Source organism: Callospermophilus lateralis, chromosome X, assembly GCF_048772815.1.
Source record: "Callospermophilus lateralis isolate mCalLat2 chromosome X, mCalLat2.hap1, whole genome shotgun sequence".
Lineage (NCBI taxonomy): Eukaryota > Metazoa > Chordata > Mammalia > Rodentia > Sciuridae > Callospermophilus > Callospermophilus lateralis.
The window spans coordinates 23,983,892-23,991,904 of record NC_135325.1 but is presented as its reverse complement, the minus strand read 5'-3'; the positions used below and the strand labels follow the sequence as shown (position 1 = coordinate 23,991,904).

Genomic DNA, 8,013 nt, shown 5'->3' with positions numbered 1-8,013 from the left:
CATTGCCAGGCTCCACAGCCGCCATTACCCGCTTGCCTTCCGCCGAGGTCAGACCCGCCCAGGCCCCGGCACCGCCCCCCGCCCACTGCCCCAGGCGCCGCGCTCAGACACCCTGGCAGCCACCCGAGGACCCCGCCGCCGCTACCGTGGCCGCCGCCGCTGCCCACTGCGCAGCTCCAGAGCCCGCTCCGCCCTCGCCTTCGTGGTGGCACCCCTCCTGCCCGCGCCCGTCATGGTGCCCATCATGGTGTCGCAGGTGCGCCACAACTACCACCCCGACTGCGAGGCCGCCGTCAACAGCCAGATCCAGGTGCAACTGCACGCCTCCTACGTCTACCTGTCCTTGGCCTTCTTCTGCCACCGCCAACAAGTGGCCCTGGAGCACTTCGCCAGCTTCTTCCTGCGCCTGTCGCACGAGTGGAGGGACCGCGCCGAGAAGCTGATGGAGCTGCAGAACCAGCGCGGAGGCCGCATCCGGCTCCAGGACGTCGAGCAGCCCGAGCACAACGCCTGGCACAGCGGCCTCCAGGCCATGGAGTGCGCCTTCCACCTGGAGAAGAGCATCAACCAGGGCCTCCTGGAGCTGCACCACCTGGCCGCTGAGAGGGGCGACCCCCACCTCTGCCAGTTCCTGCAGCGCCACTATCTGCACCAGCAGGTCCTCATCATCAGCCAGCTGGCTGGCTACCTGACCAACCTGCGCAGGATTCAGGCCCTGGAAGACCCCATGGCTGAGATCCTCTTTGACAGGCTCACCCTGGGCCGCAGCTACAAGGACGACTGAGCAGGACTGTGCCCAGCCCATGCCACCCCCCAGGGTGGGTTCCCAGACCGGGCCTACACGTTGCCCTTTCAGCAAGTTCCCTTCAATTTGGGCCTTTCAGTTTGATTGTTACTTCCAATAAAGTTATTTATTTGGTTTTTAAAGAAATAAAGGTTTTCAGTTAGGGTGTGTGTTTATGAGGGAAACTCTGGACTTTTCAAGGGTAGGTCTCCCTGTAGGTTTATAATGGGGATTCAGGAATCTCTTCACTCACCCATGCCTCATTTGCAGGTAGCTAAGGATATCAGCTTATCATGGACACCTTCTCACTCTGCGCGCGCGCGCGCACACACACACACACACAAACACACACCGGGGTGGTGAGAAAGTGAGGGCTTGCAATGCCCTCTTAAAAGGATGAGTACCCCACCCTTATGACCACATTTAACTTTACTTAATTAGCTTCTTAGAGGACTTAACTCCTATTATAGTCACATTCCCAGTTGGTAATTCAGTATATGAATTTAAGATGAGGGGGATACTAATATTTAGTCTTTGCTGATGGGTCTTTTAATATGAATTGAGAAATGCACTTAAAGTTCAGTAAATTTATAAGACTGCCTTGCTTTTACTCCCTAGGCACACAAGTCCTCTTTTGCAGCCAAGCACAAGTTGCTAGCTAGGGTGTTGTATGATCTTTTCCTGAGAGTGGACATAGCCTTCCATAATAGTTGGGATACTTGGGATCTCTTTAAGGTCCACTAATATCCTTTTTGATACATCGCTGTTAAACTGGCAGCAGCTCCCAAGGCTGGGACAGGAGGACCCTGAGTTCAAAGCCAGCCTCAGTAAATAGCGAGGCACTAAGCAACTCAGTGAGACCTTATCTCTAAATAAAATACAAAATAGGGCTGGGGGTGTGGCTCAGTGGTTGAGTGCCTCTGACTTCAATCCCTGGTACCCCCCATCCCACAAAAAATGTGACTGATTTTCCTGTCTGTAGGTTACCTTAACCCATATTGCAATTCCAATTTAGCTGTGATGTTGGTCTTCCTCAATTTTTGCCATTGATAGTCACTGTTTTCGACAACATTCACGTTAGATTTCTCTGCTCTCTAAAACCACTCCTCTCCTCGCCCAGAGTATTAGTCCTCATAGCCTGCTGTATTCTAGTAGACCTACTATAGCAGAACTAGTGGTGGGGAGGCAGAATGGGAACATCTTAGGCTAAAAATGCCACAAAGTGCCACTGGTTTTCTTAAACATGTTCAATTTGTTACATACCATTTGTCAACTAACAGAGTACTGAAATGGTTCTTTTGGACAATTTTGTCCAGTTTGGTCATTGCTTTTGTGAAAGAAATTCTGACATATTCACTTGACCATGCTGGAAATCTGTTTTATAAATGGCTGTACTTATGAATTGTGGAGGAATGGAAACTGAGGGCTTACTATTAGTATAATTGTATAACATTTAATTGATTCTAATTTGGATACTTAAAAAAATACTTGGCAAGAAGTCTATATTTTCTATTATATGAAATACACACATCCATAATTAAGTAAAATTTAGATTCATTGCTATATTAGTCATTTAAAAGTAAGCACCTGTTTTTGCATTCATTAAATATGTTCCTCAGTAAAGGAAAACTTTAAAATTTCTTTGGAAAACACAGAATTTTAAAACATCTTGAAGTGTCTGTAATGTGACTTCAAATCCCATGGAAGTTAGAAGCAGCATAGTTAGATATGATCAATGCACGATGTTGCAATATGGAAATACCCTAGTTAATCCCATTAATATGTAAAATTATCATGTCAATAATTATGAATTTTTGAAGTTTATAGAGATTTTATAACCCTTTCATATGAACAGGGATTAAATTCTGGCAGCAATATTTATAACTTCAAACTAGGAAGATGTTTTTATTGAAATATGACTTAAAATTTAATTGTATACAAAAGTAAAAAGAATTCCAGGAGTGTACACATAGTTGTTTCCTTATTTCTTGGACAGAATATCTTGGTTCATGTGCAATATCTCTATATATCACAGAGAAAAATTTTGTTTTTCTGAAAAACAGTGGATTGGGGTTAGATATGTCACACTATAAATAAGTTAATTGAATTTGCACCCAATTATGGAATGGATTTGGATCAAGTTTATCAATGTTGTTTTGCCACCTTTTCATACAAGTCAGGGTTCTTTGGGTTTACATTATTAGATCTACTAGAGTTCTATTTAAATTTTATTTATTTAGCAAAGAATCTAAAGGAAAACAAAAGAGGTCTGAATTTAGATTGAGTTGATGCTTTCCAATGGCAGAATTCTTTAGCATATACACTTAGAGTAATGAATATAAGTAGTGGTATCATTACTATACTAAAACACCCTAGGCTCGGCAGGAATGTGCTGAAATCCAAATATAACATGGTAAATTATGTCACTGTTCCTGCCCAGGACAACTGCTACTTGAAAGACACACACATGTGATGAGGAAGCTAGCAGATGCGGTACTTGTGAGTTAAGTGATACTTCACTGCTGACTCACGCAAAGAGGTTTAGGAGATTGCTTGTGTTGTCTGAAGAGCATCTGGCAGTTTCCACCTTGTATAGTAACTAACCTCACGGGGTTTTCATTCCATTTTAATACTTATTAGTGTATCTTTTAAGTTTTCCTCACAGGAGAAAAAGCCAATTGCAGATTAAAATGCTACCCATGAGCTAATGGATTTTTGAAGAAATTAAACCAGGTAACACAGAGTGTTGGTGGAAATAAATTTGCACATTTTAAGAAGCTAGAGAAGCTTTTGAAATTAATGAAAAAAATGAGTATTGGCAATTTAAAAATTCTCAAAGAATTGTTTACATTTTTATGTATGTTTGAAATCTGCATTCCAAAGGTTTTTGCATTGTTGTCAATTAAAAATTACTTTTTTGAGGAAGTCTAAAAGTAGCATCCATCTAATAATATTCCCTGCATGGGAAAGCTAAGTTTACTTCCCTATGCATTGATGTGTTGCCACAGCACTCTGCTGAGAGCTAAGATTCATCATCTTGGCAGGAGAGAAGCATTAATTCAGATAAGGTTTTGATATAGAAAGTTAATAATATCCTTACTTTCATTCAGAGAGAAATGGTGGAGGAAGCTAATGAAAGCTGATACTGTTTTTAAATGTTTTCCCTTTCAAACAAAATAAAGCCATATGTGGACTTCCCTCCCCATTCCATAAGACTACTCCTCTTCACCAATCTTTACTATGAGCTACATGAAAGTAAAGGAGACCAGGGATGGGAAAGCACAAGGCAGAGGTACAAATTCCATAGAACTGTTTCGTGGTTGGAAATTACATTACCAGAAGTAGGCATTGAATAAAAATCCAGCCCCGTGCACCATGAAAATACTAGATGCTAAATGAGTGATACCAGATGTACTAGAAGGCAAATATGTTTTATGTCTCACATTACTTCATGTGATTTTGTGTATGTGCATTAATATGTCTATGTGTGTTTTTAACATAGCTGGCTATGTGTTAAAGTAGCCATATTCCTAGAAAGATCATGAGCTACTATATACTCTAAGTAGAATTAAGTATCACTTGTAAATGTGATCTAAATATTATTTAGAACCTTCACTATCTATACCAAATATCATGGAATGTTCAGAGTAAAATGTGACTCATATATTTAAAACAAACTCTGGTTCTTCACATTGTGTGTTTTTTTAAAGAAATATAAAATACCTTATATAAATTAATGATATTTTTAATTAAAATAATTTAAAACTTAAAGTTTTAAAGATATTTTTCTACTATTGTGCTTTACAATATTGAAACTACTTAATATTTTAAAGATAGGACAGAAAGTCCTTTATACATATTCACCAATTTTAACATTTTGTCAGTTTTCTTCTCATTTGCACATAAATACATTTTTCCCTACCATTTGGAAATAAGTTGAATATGTCAAAAGAAAAAGATATTATTTTACTTAACCACTATCAATTACCCAAATCAGGTAATTTAACATTAATACAACATTATTTAGTTATACAATATTATCTAATCTCTATTTGATATGGACAATCATTTCAATGATACCCTTTGTAGCATTTTGTTTTCATTCCACTCCAAGATGCTATTGAGGCATCAACTCTGTTCTGAGACCTGCCCAAATAGGGAACCTACTGCAGCTTCTCTTGCTAGCTAAATAAGCTATAAAGCCAGGCATCTGTGAATAGCTCTTTGCTGCAGCCTGGCTGGGCACAAAAATCAGGAGCCACTCACACAGGAACAAATTTTATTTTTGAAACTCCCGCCAATGCCCTGTAAGGTCCAGGGAAATATGCCTACCCACACACGCAGTGTTCTCCGGGATACCAACAGGAAATCCTTCCTCTGGAAATTCCGTCCTACCATACTTCCCCAACCAATGGGAACTCTCCAGGAGTCCCTAAGCAGGCTGAGGTAGACAGCAGGGGTCTAATATCCATATGAATGCAGATCTTAACATAATCTTATCATCTCAATGGCTTGCTGGCCTCAGCTTTCAACCAAAAATGCCATGCATCATACTACTTGGCTATGGCTCTTAGCAGCTCTTGGAAAAGAGAAAGGTCTGGCTAGAGAGGTGGGGCACTCAGGACCGGGGAGAATGAAGGTGAACTCATAATCAATGGCCACAAAGGAAAGTAAACCTGTCCTCTCCAGCTATCCATATCTCTGAAAAGTTTAAGGAAATAAAATCAAACCAAATCTCATTCGGGAATACCTAGATGAACTGTAGTCAAACAGCCAGAAACGCGGGCTCTAACAGGAAACTAAGGGAATTACTCTTTGAAACAGTAGAGAACAGAGCTGGGGAAAAACTGAACAGGGAACCCACACATCTTGGGAGTTGGGCGTTTTAGCCCGTTTCTTTTTTAACGGGGGTGTGGAAGGAGTTGCATTTTTTACACAGCCACATGGTTCTCGCCTTAAACGATAACAATTACCCCAAATAGCATACCTGTTACTCCAGAGCGGGAGGAATGGCCACGGGAGGAGGGAGAGGGCGTGGGACGCCGCTTTAGGCTAGGCGACCTGGAGTCGGGCGGGGAGAGGGGTGCATGCAGGGACGCGTCTGGAGGCCGAGGCTCCGCGAAGGGCAGGGACAGGGGGAAACGACGGGAGCGGGGGACCCGGAGAGGTGGGGAGGGGCGGTGGCCGTCGGGGCAGTGGGGCGCGGGACAGTCCGGGGAGGGAGGCAGGGGTCGCGGCGCGCCGGGCCCTCACCGCTGCTGAGCGTGGACTCGCAGTGCCAGCTGTCCAAGCTGGCGGGCTTCCGGCAGGACTCCCACAGGGACAGGTAGTACTGGTGGTCAGCGGTGACCCAGGCCGGACTCAGCACCGCCCCCAGGTCCAGACACAGCGCCAGGAAGATGCACACCAAGCTGATCAGCTTCAACGGGGTCAGCACCGACACGCGCACCTCCTCCAGGTCGCTGCCCGAGGACACCAGGCGGTCCCAAGAGCTCTGAGTCCGACCCCGAGGAGATAAGCAGCTGAGCCGCCGCGCGCGGGGACTAATCCCTGGGGCTCCGCGCATCCAGCTGCTTGGGGAAGGTGGGTCTGTGGAGGCAGCAGGCCCGATGGGGGTCGACAGCAGCCACAACGACACCCATCCTGCTGCGGACCTTCATCCTGCTCTCTACTGGTGCCCTCCGGGGGGCCTGCCAACTGCTGGGTCTGAGCCCGCTGCCTTTTACCTGCTGTGCTAAGTAGTTGCTTCAGGATGGAGGCCCTTACCCCACCACATTCTTCTGCCCATTCCATCCCATCACGTGGGCTTCTTTTATTGTGTAAATTTAATGTAATTAGCATTTTTGTCTTCTCAAATGGTACCATTTCTATGTATTGTAAACCTTCGAGAACTTTTCTCTAGTTATCCTGAACCCTATAACGAATTGTTTCAAACTTTTTATACTATTGTGCTTTATAATATTGAAACTACTTCCACTCCTCTGTGTTTTCGCAGGTGACATAATCCTTTTTACTGCTGAATAACATTCTGTTATGTATATTTTGCCACATTAAAAAAAATCCATTCATCTGTTATTGATCATCTTAGTTGATTCAATAGCTTGGCTATTGTGAATAGTGCTGTTAGGTGGGAGTTCAGGGACACCAAGATGGCAGAGACACCGTATTAGAAAAAAGCAGCTGGAGCACAAGACAAGGAAATGAGCCCTGTCCCTGTTTACAATAAATCCTATTATCATGACAACTCCCGCCATAGGTCCAAATTTTAAAGTGACCAATGGGCATATTTGTATTCTTAACTAGGTTTTCTAAAGTAACCAATGGGGGAGAAATTGGAAAATATTCAAATCAGGTGTCATAAGGTAACCAATGGGAGCAAATTGGCTAGGGCCTTCAATCAGGTCTGAATAGGGAAGAGAATGGCCACAGTTTAGAATATAAGACCTTAATTTCCAGACATCAAGGACTTGAGCTTCATTTGCTCTGGCCCACTCCTTTCTACCTAATGGAGTTTTATCTTCACCTTCAGTAAATCTGTACTTTATCTGTTACTTCTGTGTGTCTTTCTCAATTCTTTGTTTGCTCCACCAAGGACCTGGAGTTGGACTGGACAATAACAGTGCTGCAATAAACATGGGCATATTGGTTCTCTTTGATATAATGATTTCATTTCCTTTGGATATACACCCAGTAGTGGGATTTCTGGATCATATGATGGATCTTTTTTTTTCAGTTTTTTGAAGAGCCACTGTGGAAAGTAGGCTTTGCCCTGTTCTGAGTTACTCTATGATGTATAGAACAGTAGTTTTCGGCAGCGCATAGGCCTAAGTTACTACATTTTATAAAGCTCAATTTGCCCTGAGCTACTACTCCATTTTAAGTATAAGTGCTAAGGTACAATGACGCTACACCTTGTTTCTACAAGTAAACAACAGCACATTTATTTGTAAAGCACAAACTAATGTATTAATTGGGCTAATAAAAATGACCACCTGTGTTCTTATGGAATCCAAAGCATATAGATGCTTGGGCATATTAGAAAAGTCAGGCCCATGAGCTTATCAGTCTTATCAGATGTGTCCCCCTTACCTGAAACCTATAAAAGAAGCACCTCAAAACTAGCTAAGGCAGTTAATACTGGTCTGGTGGAGACGGGTTCTGTGTTCTTCAGAGTTGAAGAATGAACACTGAAAGAATGGCCCAGTCAAGTGCAACAAGCAAGTTTGATT

General features: G+C 43.2%; 1 pseudogene; it reads left to right on the top strand.

Annotated features, from left to right (window-relative positions):
• The first annotated feature begins 244 nt into the window (after window positions 1-244).
• Window positions 245-784, top strand: LOC143639369 (ferritin heavy chain pseudogene; annotated as a pseudogene).
• The last annotated feature ends 7,229 nt before the right edge of the window (window positions 785-8,013 follow it).